The 13,669-nt window shown below is 40.7% G+C and overlaps 1 protein-coding gene across 2 annotated transcripts in view; it reads right to left on the bottom strand.

Annotated features, from left to right (window-relative positions):
• Positions 1–13,669, bottom strand: part of NIBAN1 (niban apoptosis regulator 1) — a 161,697-nt gene that overhangs the window by 31,852 nt on the left and 116,176 nt on the right. The gene's annotated exons all lie outside the window — the stretch shown is intronic.

Here is a 13,669-nt window from a genome sequence, read left to right as displayed (position 1 = left end):
GACCCAAGAGTCTGCTTCTAAGCACTACACTATACTACCTCACATACTGGTTTTTTGATTTGCCTTTCCAAACATATTGGATTTTAAAAGGTGTTGTATCTGACAGGTAATATCCTACCACAAAGGAATGGATACCTAATGGTATAGGATTTTTTTTTTTTTTTTTGCGCTATGCGGGCCTCTCACTGTCGTGGCCCCTCCCATTGTGGAGCACAGGATCCGGACGCGCAGGCTCAGCGGCCATGGCTCACGGGCCCAGCCGCTCCGCGGCATGTGGGATCTTCCTGGACCAGGGAAAGAACCCACGTCCCCTGCATCGGCAGGCAGACTCTCAACCACTGTGCCACCAGGGAAGCCCGGTATAGGATTTTTAAGTGTGCTAAATGGCCTTCCTGGAATTCCACAAATCATACCGTGCATGCAAATATCTTCATTTCTGCAATGGACTGAATGCTTGTGTCTCCTAAAATTCATATGTTGAAACCCTAATCCCCAATGTAATGATATTTGGAGATGGAGGCTTTGGGAGGTAATTAGGTCATGAAGGTACAGCCCTCACGTTGGACTTAAGCCCTTATAAGAAAAGGCTCGCTCTCTTGCTCTCTCTCTCTCCTCTCTCTCTGTCTCTGTCCAGACACTGGATCTGCCACTGCCTTGATCTTGGACTTCCAAGACTATGGTATTTTTGTTAGAGCAGCCCAAACTGACCAAGAGAATTTTCATCACATAAAAGTAGCTCATGGAGGATACAGTGATAACCGAATTATAGAAATATTAGCAGGAAAGTGAATTTTAGAAATAATTTAATCTAACAATAAAGAAATCAAATCTTAGAAAATGGAAATAAAGTAGGCAAAGTGAAATGACTGAAAGGGTCAAGTCTCCTGCCTCCTGCTTCTCCCCCAGTAGGACACAAAGTTCTCTTGCTAATAGCATATGATCTGTATTAATAGGGCAATATTAGATAGGTCAGTTGAAGGCAGCTGATTCACTGGGGGGGGCGGGGGGACCTTCAGAGCTTTAAGCCAGTGGGATTGCTCAGTCAAGGACTCAATGGTTGATTCGGGGACTGAGCAGAACTAAAAGAGGATCAATCTGCTCTAAAAGGGGACAATCAATTCATGGATTGTAGATGACTCTTTTGAGATTGGCTTACTAGGTCATAAACCTCAGGAACTTGGAAAAGAGAAAATACAAGGAATAGCCTCTATATGAGTACAAGCAGGGCTTCCCTGGTGGCGCAGTGGTTGAGAGTCCGCCTGCTGATGCCGCGGAGCGGCTGGGCCCCTGAGCCGTGGCCGCTGGGCCTGCGCGTCCGGAGCCTGTGCTCCGCAACGGGAGAGGCCGCGGCAGTGAGAGGCCTGTGTACCGCAAAAAAAAAAAAAAAAAAAAAATCTAAATCAGAAAAAGGGCATGTCCCAAGAATCAGGTTTTCAAATTGAAGTGTTTTCTTCCTTGCCATTTATTTATTTATTTATTTGGTTTGGCAATTGATTTAGTGTTTAATCTTAGAGGTTTGGAAAACACAAGTTAAGGTCTTGGTATAAAATTGACAACAAGGGGGCTGTGATACGGGGCTCAGTACACTGGGAGGAACTATACCAACTGAGATGGAAACTGTAATTACTACATTGAGATTCAAAACTGACTCATGTGCTCTTATTTTTAACAGCTGTTTTCATTTCCAGCCTAAGGAAACAAAGAGATGGAAGAAAATGTGGGACTTAGATGGAGTGAGTATTGCCAGACCCATGAGCCTGGGAATGAGGTTTAAGTTCTTCAAGTCCTTACAAGAAGCATCAATTTACTTCTTTCTCCCCTAGCTGACCTCAGTAACTGGAGGAGGTATCTGAAATCATGGCCATACCATCTATATCTATATACATATATATGTAAAGAAAACTATGACACTCCCCCTGATGGCTGCTTTTTCAAAGACCTTTGGAGAAAATAACTGAAGAAATGAGATTTGGAGGCAATGATGTGGGAGCCAGAGAGAAGTCAAGGAAGAAGTGGAAGAGCTAGAATGCAGCAGTGGTGCAGGATGAGGCATGTTAATATAGGCAGAGAAGAAAAGTATTAGCAATCAAATGGACCACAAAGGAAATTATAGTCATTGAACAGCAGTAATGAAGTTTAAAAAAATAAGGGCATGAATCTCCATTCTGGACTCTACCATTAAGCCAGACTTACACTGGATTTTAACTACTCTTTTTCCTTATGGTAAAAAGGACCTAATCACTGATTTCATCATTAGATTTTTAGATTATAAACAGATTAAAGTAATTTATATAAAACTTTTAGAACACTATCTGTCACGTAATAAGTTGCTTTATGGATATTGGTTCTCATGATTATAAACAAAGTCCAATAGAAACTGCCAGATCATTAAGGAAATAAAGACAAAGGTTTGCTTTGTAAAGGACAGAACTACAATGCAATGCTCATATGATCTTCACTTCTTCTAAGTTGTTTGCCAAGGCATTGCTGAACTCAGCCAGAATGTACAGGTGTTCGAAAGAAACCAGATTTTCAGTTATTTAATCTACTTCCTGCCACAGATCCCATGGGAACAAATTCTGGGCTCATAATCACCCATGCTCCTGCCAACAAGAACTTGAGAGTTAGTTCCATGGCCCCCAGAATCAACAATGGGTTTTGGTCTTTCGGCCCTCTCCTGCAAGCTGACTTAGAAAAATGGCAGGCATCAGCTCAGACTCTACTTTTCCAACGTGCTGTAGTCATGAGGATGCTCAAGGAGACAGACGTGCTGGGGAGAACTCAGGCATCATTAAATGCAGCTCCTTCAATTTACGGATGAGGAAACTGGAAGAAGAAATGGTTAATTTCTTAGCTGAAGGTCACACAGCTGGTCAGAATCAGAGCCAAGAGTTGAAAAAGTGGCTCTGGCATGTCATAAGCAGCCTTGGCATTCATGCTTACTTAAATCATAGACTATGAGAGTTAGAACTGATCTCAAAGGTCACCCACCCCAAGCTCTTTTCAATGCTGGGAGACTTCAGAATCCCTGAGACACTCGTCCAGCCTTAGCTTGAATATTTCCAGTGACAGGAGGCTCACAATTTAATGAAATAGTCTTTTTTGTCACTGAACTGCTGTAATTATTCGAAAAATTTTCCTTCTGTTGAGCCAAAATCTGTTTCCATGAACTCTCATTAATCCTGCTTCTGCCTTTCAGAGCAAAATAGACAAGTTTACTCTTCTTCCATATGGTAACTAAAAGATAGCTGAGTCTCCTTATCTTCCTGCAATCATTCTTTAAACAATATAGTTTGGGGATTTTTAAAAACTTGGCCCTCCTCTTTCCTTCCTTCCCTTAGTGACCAATTTGAATCTGTCAATATCTTTCTTAAATTTGGACCTAGACTGAATACAACACAAAGAGTATTGTCTAACTAGTGCAAATATTGTAAAGTAGAAAGATTACTTTCCTTTTTCTGGTCCCTAACCTCTTTTTTAATCAACCATAGCAACCTGTTGGCTCATACATTTCCTGTAATCCAATAAAATCCCTACAACTTTTTCGTAAAAAACCCTTGTCAATCTAAGCCTTTTCTAACCTATACTTCTGCTTTTGATTTTGAAGTGCAGGCTTTAACATTACCCCTGTTAAAGTACAACTTACCGTGATCAGTTCAGTGCCCTAGAGCCTGCCAAAATCATTAAAAAATTGTAATTCTGTCCCCAGACTCCCTTTTTTACCTCGGTATCATACGAAAATTTGGTGGGCTTAACCTTCTGTGTTTCTATCCAACTCACTGACAAAAACATTCATCAGATCAAAGGTGAGGACAGAGCCCTGGGAAACTCTAAACATTTTAGGAGACATGTGGGAGACACATCTTGGCCATTCACTCAACAATCACATCCTCGGGACCAAGACATGTCTATTTTCCTTAGTCCCTCCCTAGTTCTCATCTGTGCAGCTGCATGGAAAACTCATATTTGGGAGACATGATTAAGGACTTTTGCAAGGGAAAGAAAGCTTCTCTAGGCCCCTTGGGGACAATTATTCAGGGGGCCAGCCAGAGAGAAATCGGTTTTGTTTTTTTTCCACTTATACGGATTTACTGCATGTCTGAGTCAACTGAAACGCCAAAGCTCCAAGGCCTATGTAGTCATCCTGGATTTTAACTCTGGCTGCTGTGTCGGGACTCCCTGACTCGGGCTGGGTTTGGAAGCTGCCTTGTTATTTTATTTTATTGGTAAACGGTGCCAAGCCATGTTAGCTGATCTGCCTGGTGATTTGTGAAAGTTATGTAACAGCATTACTCACTACACTGCTATGGGGTTCATCTCACTAATGTATGCTTCCAAACTGTCTTCAGCTTCAGGTCATATGTCGTCTTTTTTTTAGGAGACCTGCAGCAAGGCTGTTTGTCCTAGTTTCTCTTCCAGAGCACAGAAAAAGCCCTGGGGAAAGTAACCAACACTTACTGAATACTATCATGGAGTATGAACCATAAGAGATGTTTATACACACTATCTCATATAATCCTTCCAATAATCCCATTAGGTAGGAATTCATCTTCCCACTTTAAGGCTGACAAAGAAACTGAGTTTCAGAAAGGTTAACTAATCCGTTTAAGCTAGTATATGGACAAGCAAGGCCTATTTGCTTCCAATGTCCTGTTATGACACTCTATGGTTTATTTGTTTAACTTTTTATTTTGAGATAATCGTAGATTCACATTTTTATAAGAAATAATACAGAAATATCCAATATATCCTCACCCAGTTTTCCCTAATGGAAATATCTTGCAAAAGCTATAGTACAATATCACACGCAGGAAATTGACACTGATTCAATCTAGCCACCTTATTCAGATTTCATCAGTTTTACATGCACAGGTGTGGGGTGTGTGTGTGTGTGTGTGTATGTGTGTGTGTGTGTGTGTGTTGTGGTTTAACTTTAAAATTATTTTATTTTATTTATTTATATCTTTATTGGAATATAACTGCTTTACAATGTGGTGTTAGTTTCTGCTGTACAACAAACTAAATCAGCTATACATATATACATATATCCCCATATCCCTCCCTCTTGAGCCTCCCTCCCACCCTCCTTATCCCACCCCTCTAGGTGGTCACAAAGCACCGAGCTGATCTCCCTGTGCTACGCAGCAGCTTCCCACTAGCCATCCATTTTATAAAGTTATTTTAAATTTTATTTCCTTCTCAAAGTTTAGAATCATATAATTCTAGAATTTGACTATATCACAGGGATCATTTAGTCCAAACCACTCATTTAATTAGTGAGCAGATTGAGGGCAAGATAGAATGTGATATGCATTATTAAAAACAAAAGAAAAAACCCTCTCATTGGAATTAAAAATAAATGATGTCTGTTCTAATGAAATGGTAATAAAAGTTTTTATTTTTATTAAAAAACTTATTTATTCATGACCAACTTAAGCAAATATTTATTACCAAATTGTAAATAATAGCTCTTATGAGAACTAGCCCCAGGTTTACTTAGAAGTCCCTGAATAGTATTCTGTAAACTGCCAGACGAAAATATTCATCTACTGGCCAAACCATGTCTGTGTTAGTGAGCACAGACGTACCAGGAAGAGAAGAGGAATAAGCCAAGAAAGAATGTACACCTCCTGAACATCCAGGGACCCCAGAATGAACTATAATGGTGTTACTCTAGTTGAAAATACAAAGATATGAGAACTCACTCTGAGGATATAAAAGACTTCTTAAATAAATGGAAAAAATGTGTTTCTATTGTTTTGATAGAATGTTTTAACCACGCAGAAAAACTGTATGCCTCATATAGCTAAAAGTGGTATATCTCATGAATTTTTGACTTGTCAATAAATATTAAAAGGCTGTTTGTTAACATAGAAAATGAAGTGGGAATTACTAAAACAAGTGAAGACAAACTAACCTCATTTCCTTTAAATAAATTACATTGGTAGGGCTTCCCTGGTGGTGCAGTGGTTGGGAGTCCGCCTGCCGTTGCAGGGGACACGGGTTCGTGCCCCGGTCCGGGAAGATCCCACATGTCGCGGAGCGGCTGGGCCCGTGAGCCATGGCCGCTGAGCCTGCGCGTGGGAGCCTGTGCTCCGCAACGGGAGAGGCCACAGCAGTGAGAGGCCCGCATACCGCAAAACAAAACAAAACAAAACAAACAAACAAACAAAAAACGAATTACATTGGTAGAATAGCTACCATTGACTTTGGAGACATCCTGTATCTAGATTTTAGCAAGACAAATATTAGAGTTGTGCATAATTTTGACTGACACACTGAAGAAATTTAGATTAGGTGATAATGCAAACAAACATAATGAAGTAGGTAAACAGCCTAAATGATGGGTGCTGGTTAAAGGGCTGATGGTACTGACATCTTAGAGGAAAACATTTTCAATTACTTGGAAAAGGTAATATATAGACAGACAGACAGATAGAGGTAGATAGGTAACCAGGGTTTCACTTAACTGTGAGCTCAGTACAAGTCAGTGGTGTGATACAGTCGTACATAAAGCAGGTGAGGTTGGACCACAGGAATGTGGAATATACCAAAGACAATGACGGTTATAGATAGATTCTGAGATAGACCACTCTGAGCTTATCATTATATACTTCCAGCTCATGCTGAGCAACAGAACATTTTACAAAAAGTTTAAAAATAAAGAAAAAAAGGTGGAGTATTCTGAAGAAGACCAAGTAAATGAGGAATCTCACAGCCTTGGAAAGAAAAAACCTAGAGGGAAGAATTCTTTATCTGTGTGAAGATCTGCAATGTAAAAGAGGACTGGATTTGTTCCTTGTAGATTCCAGATACTAGAGTCAGGATAGCATGGTCCGAAGTAGAGTGTGGCAGATTTTGACTCAATATTTTCACTCAAAATTTCTAACATTTAGATTTATCTTAGAGTGAAATAGGCTCCAATAAGTTGTCAAAAGTTCCCCTGCAAGAGGAAGTGCTCCATCAGGGCTGAGTTACCTTGTAGAAGGTGTACGGACTTGCTTAAATCTCTCTATTATACACTATCATGACATTGTGTACCTCCTCACCATAGTACTTAGAACAATTATAATTTCATAGTTGTTAGTATAATCATTTTAATATGCCTTTTCCCTAGACTGTAAGCTCTAGGAAGACAGGAGACTGCTGTTCGCATTCATCACTGCATCCTCAATCCCTGGTCTAGTGTCTGGCACATAAGATAGAAAGAGAAAGAGGGAAAAGAAATGAGGGAAGGAAGGAGGAAAGAAAGAGAGGAAGGGAGAAAGGGAGGAAGGGAGGGATTCAAATACTAGAGAGAGGGCTGGATTAAATCTCCTTATAAATTTCCTTCTAAACTGAGATTAACAAAACCCAGGCATGGCGAATGAATCACATTCTCTTCATGAGTCTTTTCCCTACTGTTGTAAAGAATTTCTGAAGGAAATGGATGTCCTCATCCCAATGCTTCTCAGACTTTGGCGAGCATCAGAATCCCCTGCAGGGCTTGCTGAAGCAGACTGTTGGGCCCCACCCCAGCGTCTCTGATTCAGCAGGTCTGAACTAGGGCCCAAGAGTGTGCATTTCTAACAAGCTCTCCAAGTGATTCTGCTGCAGGTGGTTTACAGACTAGATTTTGAGAAAACAAATTACAGAGAAGAAAGAGATACAGTAGAAGACCGTGGCTCTTGAATGCTTAGGGTCTTAATGAGGGCTTTCCCTCATTATCAGGTTAAGAAATGTCCCCTCTGCCAACTGCTCACCTATTTAACACAAATGAACCCTTCTGCTTACTCAAAGTGATGCATAAAAATAGTACTATGACGAAGATTTATCAGCGGTATGTGGATAAGGAGCCACTTTAGGCAGGTTCAAAAGGACATCATCTCATGCAACTAGAACTCTACCCATGGAAGGGAACTCCCACTCACTTCAGAGGCAATCATCATTGTCTGGACATAAATCCTCAGATGCAACCCTAGTTAAACCTCATTTTCCCTTTTTTGGTACTCAGTGGATATGTGGACTATATCTTCTGTGGCAGCCTTCTTTTCTTCAGCATATATTATCTCACTTTCTTTATCTTAATTGTTTTCAAAGTCTCAAAGAGATAGAAATGACCTATGCTCTCATCTCTTCCAAAGGTAAGGATGGTGTAATCGAACTCCTGGTAAGGAAGGAGGAAATAGTTTATTCTTTCCAAATATCGTGAAGATACTCTGTGCCCTGAAGCTAGGTTCATTGAATATGTCTTCCGTGGCCCTGAAAGAATTTGTCTATCACCCTATGTATCTAAGATACCTGGGCAGAGTCAGGCCAAGAGAACAATGACACAATCAGTCATTTCCTATCTGCCCAGGACAAACATATATGGCTTTACATGGGTGAGATTTATATTCTATGATAGTGAGTGCAGAACTGTTTCCCAATCCTCTAATAACTATTTGTGGAGATGATGCTGAAATGCTTTTTCAGGAGGAAATACTTCCTGAAATACTTTTTCAGGAGGAAAAAGTAATTACACCCAAAACCCTAAGCAAAACAAATGAAGACTATCTAATTTACTCTTTAAAATGTGAATTTTTAAAGAGTTCCCTATGTCATGTTTATAGGCCATTGTGGCAGTGCCCACACTCGGGTAATCTTTCAGCTCAGACCATGGAAACTGGGTCAGGTGCCTCCCACTGAAATTGTGGGGAGTTGTGTGGCTTACTCCCTGCAGGCAAAAACTTAACCACACAACCTGGACACAATTTAAAGCAAGCCTGAGTGTTCAAATGCATAGGGAAGATGCTCCTCTAGCCACAGACTTGTCTTCCATTTTTGATGACACTGTCTCTTATTCCTGGAAATAACTGTTTACACATGGGTCTTGGTATAATTTGTCACTGCAGAACACAAAAATATTAGGGAAATTCTTCCTGGCTGATTCTCTGGATGACCTTAATATTGTGAGTTCAGAACACCTTGCCTAGTCTGTGGAAGCATGCTTCCACAAGTAAAGGAAGAGGTTTACATTAGGGAACAAGTCACTGGTGCTAACTGGCCTCACTTCACCATATCCTAGCCTGACACACCCACAGAGTGTCCTGCTGTCTGATGATGTATCTGGGGATTTCTCACTCATCATCATCATTTATCATCACCAGTGATTAATAATAGCATTCACCTTGCACTTGTCAGAAGATTTTACAGTTTACATCTCATTTGATTCTCACAGCAATCTCATGATACAGGTAAGCCAGATGTAATCATTCCCAGGTAGAAAATGGAAAGAAGTGAAAATCAAAGAAGTTTAAGTCATTACCCAAGGTCAGATGAATACATAACTCCTTTTATCAGGTCATCAAATGAAAGTTAAAATAATCGGCAGAAAGAAAATTTCTACTCCCATACAGACTCAATATCCAAAAGGACCTAACCTTACTTAAAACTTCTAACTACAACAGAAGCTGTAACTACTTTTATCTAGGATAAAATATCTTAGTTTCCTATATTATTTATAACAGTTTTCCAAAGACCTAAAAAATTAAGTTGACCCATGCTCCATTCCCTTTCTAAGTAGGTACGGCAGCCACAGACTCCTGGAACCCATTATCCTGCCCTGATTAAGAAAGTGATGAGCCTAGTTAATCCACGGCCTCCTCCTTAGGTTTGGGGGGTCACTATATAGTTTAGTCCTCAGATTCTTAGGGACCAGATCACTTTATAAAAACTAGGAACTTCATGGGCTTCCCTGGTGGCGCAGTGGTTGGGAGTCCGCCTGCTGATGCAGGGGACACGGGTTTGTGCCCCGGTCCGGGAAGATCCCACAGGCCGCGGAGTGGCTGGGCCCGTGAGCCATGGCCGCTGAACCTGCGCGTCCCGAGCCTGTGCTCCTTAAAGGGAGAGGCCACAGCAGTGAGAGGCCCGCGTACCGCAAAAAACAAACAAACAAACTAGGAACTTCAGCAGTCATGTACCAATAAAAACAGTGTCCACATTCCTGACCTATTACAAGAAGGGGCAGTGCTGCCAACAGAGTTCTTTTTAATTTCTGCGTTAGCTAAGCCTATTATATGTACCAATTTTGCAAAATTGTTTTAAGCCAAAAGACACTTTGAAAGCATCTTGCTATTGGGGAGGTTGAAGGCCTATGACTCTACAGCAGCATATACTGTGCCACTAAATGATCCACTGAATGTACTTTATAGGGTAAGTATGTGTTTTATCATGAAAACTCTTAAGCATTCACAATGATTTTCAGTAAAGTCCAAGGAGCATCTTGTTTAATAAGTTGGTTAACAAGAAGTTTGAGCAAAACATGATCGGATTACTGAACGGAATATTATGCAGTCACTAAAATAACAATTATGATGACTTAGACAAACTGTGGAAAAACAGTTTGGGGAAATTTTTCATTGCAAAATCCAGGTTATAAAAATTACACATACATCCTGATTAAACAATGTAAAATACGTACCCATAGGAGCCTTGACTGGGAGGGAATGCATAGGAAATGGGAAATGAGTTATGGGGACTTTGTATTTGTGACTCAAACTTTATTAAATGTATTATGATCCTTAGGAAGACTCGTGATGGCCTAATGACTTTTTTTGTTTTGTTTTGTTTTGTTTTCTTTTACCAATCCTCTCATGACCATGAACAACATTTGCCCCTCCAGAGTCAAAACAGTCCCGTGGCGGTTTGTCTCTTAAATCCTCAGAGCACCAGCAGTTGCCAAATCGTGGCACGTTCCATGATCCCCAACATTCAGGGTCCATAATGAAGGGTTTGTCAATTAACTGATGTGAGTAGAACAGCCTTTCTCTCCCTCAGGACAGGTGGGACCCAAGCCTGGTTCCCCACGCAGTCCATCAAGCAGTTTCCAGTGTGATTTCAACTGAAGAGGTCATGCGTTTTGTCCTCTCCTTAACCATACTGTTTAGTGTGGTTCACTCAGAATAGGTCTCTGCTGACTCCTTCAAGTGTTTCTCTTCACAAATGGAGGGCAAACCCTTACATCTTGGAGCCCTTTGAGCTTGTCACAAATATCCTTTGAAGTATTCTTATCCTCAGCTTACCACGAAAATTGAACAGGGTCACAGGATGACATCATGTCCTTGAGGACGAGGATGGTCGTATTCATCACTGTATCCTAAGGCCATAGCACAGTGCCTGGCACCAAATGTTCTTTTCAATAGACCAATGAACAAAGAAATGAATGACTCAATAATTCAGAGGCAGCATAGAATAGTGCGGACAACCGTCTACAGGGAATAAAAACTGGGTGCTATTTCTACTTCTGCCACTTCGGCTGTGGGACTTGAGGTGAGTTACTTTGCTACTTTGGGCCTAATTCATCTCACTTGAAATGAGAGGCTGTCAGGTCTCCGTTTTCGGCTATGAAATAGTGTAATCCTATGATAAACTGCAAGTACAGTTAGTTTATCCACACCTGGCTAGTACTTTCCATGACAGTGTTCCAACTTGGGGATATAAAGTTCCAGCTGCAGGACCCCTTCATCCTTTACTTCACACTAAACTTTCTCTCTCTCTCGCAAATAATGTGTCTTTCTCTGAGCTGCAGAAAGTAATCAGTGTGGCTATTAGAAAATATTAACTTACAGATGTGGCTTTCATTACATATTCTATTGGCTAGCGCTGATCTAAATTTCTTGGCCCTCCCCTTTCCCCTTTCATTAACCTGAATAACAGTTCAGTTTGTGGTTATTATCACTGGGCTCCCCACCTGGGCTATTTAATTAATTATGCTAATAAAATGGTGAAAATACTTGTTTGCCATTTCGTGGTCTATGACAAGATTATAGTAAAATTGATTTGTCTTATGTAGAATATTAAATCATTGACTTAAGTCATATGGGCTTGGTCTCTACAATACCCTTATTTTTTCTTGAAAAAGTAGAATCTGCCTGATATCTTAACTTTTAACAAAAGCATCTTGATTTACAAAATCTTCCAGTTCTCCAGGAACACCATCATATTAGTTTGGATGTTTATTTAAGCGTAAACTATAAGATCATTAAAAGACTCTAACTCAGCCAAAAACTTCTCTTTTATAAAATGCTGCAGAATAGAACATATTATATCCTTTATCCAAATCAGGACTATCAGGTGGGATATAGGTCGGTTCTTAATTATCTTTGTTGACTAAGGAAAGCGATGACAATGATAATTCTTTAAACTTTGTTTGCTTCTGTTTTTTTTTTTTTTTTTTTGCGGTACACGGGCCCCTCTCACTGTTGTGGCCTCTCCCGTTGCGGAGCACAGGCTCCGGACGCGCAGGCTCAGCGGCCATGGCTCACGGGCCCAGCCGCTCCGCGGCATGTGCGATCTTCCCGGATCGGGGCACGAACCCGTGTCCCCTACATCGGCGGGCGGACTCTCAACCACTGCGCCACCAGGGAAGCCCTGCTTCTGTATTTTGTGTCTACATTTTAATTCAGAAGAGTCTGATGTCCCAGTGACTCACCCTCTATTAAAACAAAGAACAAAGTTGCCTGATGGGGAACCAATTTGTGCTCGGCTCTTCCTCCTTCCTTAATTTAAGTGATGGCGTCTGAGACCGATGCTGGTTGAAACTACTCCCTTCCTTTTCCTTCTTTTTTTTGCTCCTTCTCCAGCTCCACCACCCCTACATGTGCACTCACATGTATGCACACATGTGTACACATACCCAGAAACAAATCTTTCCCTGGGCTGCGTGAAGTAATCAATACTGGCTCTAAAGGCTTCACCCGGGATAACAGAAGGGAAAGTGGGAGGGCAGACTCTAGACCAGCGCTGCCCGGTAGAAATATAATGAAAGCCACATACGCGATTTTAAATTTTATAGTTGCCACATCATAATAGTAAAAAGAAAGTTAAGATTAATAATATATTTTATTTAAACCAATATATCCAAAATATGTAAGCAATATAAAAATTATTAATGAGATAGTTTACATTCTTTCTTTTTTTTTTTACTAAGTTTTCAAAATCTGGTGAGTGTTTTACACTTTCAGCACATTTCATCTCGGACTATCCACGTTTCAAGTGATCAGTAGCCACAGGCGGCTAGTGGCCACCATGTTAGACTGCACAGCTCTGAATGTTCATGGTTTAAGTTCTATTGTTTATCTGAGTGGGGGCAGAGGAAGGAGACAATAAAAGAGGGCACACCACTGCACGCCTGAACGGTATTCAAGCAGCAGGATTGCAAAGGAGATGTATTCAGATGTATTCCTACTCTAAATCAATAAAGAAGGAAGAAACCTGACTTTATCTCTAATTCATTGTTACACACATAGCACAGTTCATCTACTAGAATAACCCTAGGAGCACAATAATGCGTGAAAATAAGAAAGAAGATGACTTGCAACAAGTCCTTATATGGATTAAGGTTAGAGTTGAAGACCCTTGACAATTACATCTCACTCATAAGCCCTGCCCCCTGGGCAGTGAGGAATCCTTACGGCTTTAACTTTGAGGGCTCTCTAACAACAATGCCATATCATAATAGTTCTGCTTAGTGTGGCTAACCACCAACGGACATGTTAGATGAGATCATTTCCAAACAGGATACAGCCTTACAACAATCTGCTATATTTGTAGCAGCAAATTGTTCACCCCTCTCTTATGTTCCACCGAAAAGAAAAAAAACAGCTAAAATGCTTGATGGATTTAGGTGCCTCCTGTTCCTACTGTAGAC

The sequence above is a fragment of the Aethalodelphis obliquidens genome, unplaced genomic scaffold (assembly GCF_003676395.1).
Source record: "Aethalodelphis obliquidens isolate GAN/ISIS:26980383/991018 unplaced genomic scaffold, ASM367639v1 scaffold48, whole genome shotgun sequence".
In the NCBI taxonomy this organism is placed as follows: Eukaryota; Metazoa; Chordata; class Mammalia; order Artiodactyla; family Delphinidae; genus Aethalodelphis; species Aethalodelphis obliquidens.
Note: the sequence above shows the minus strand (reverse complement) of the source record. Positions and strands in the feature narration are given on the sequence as shown.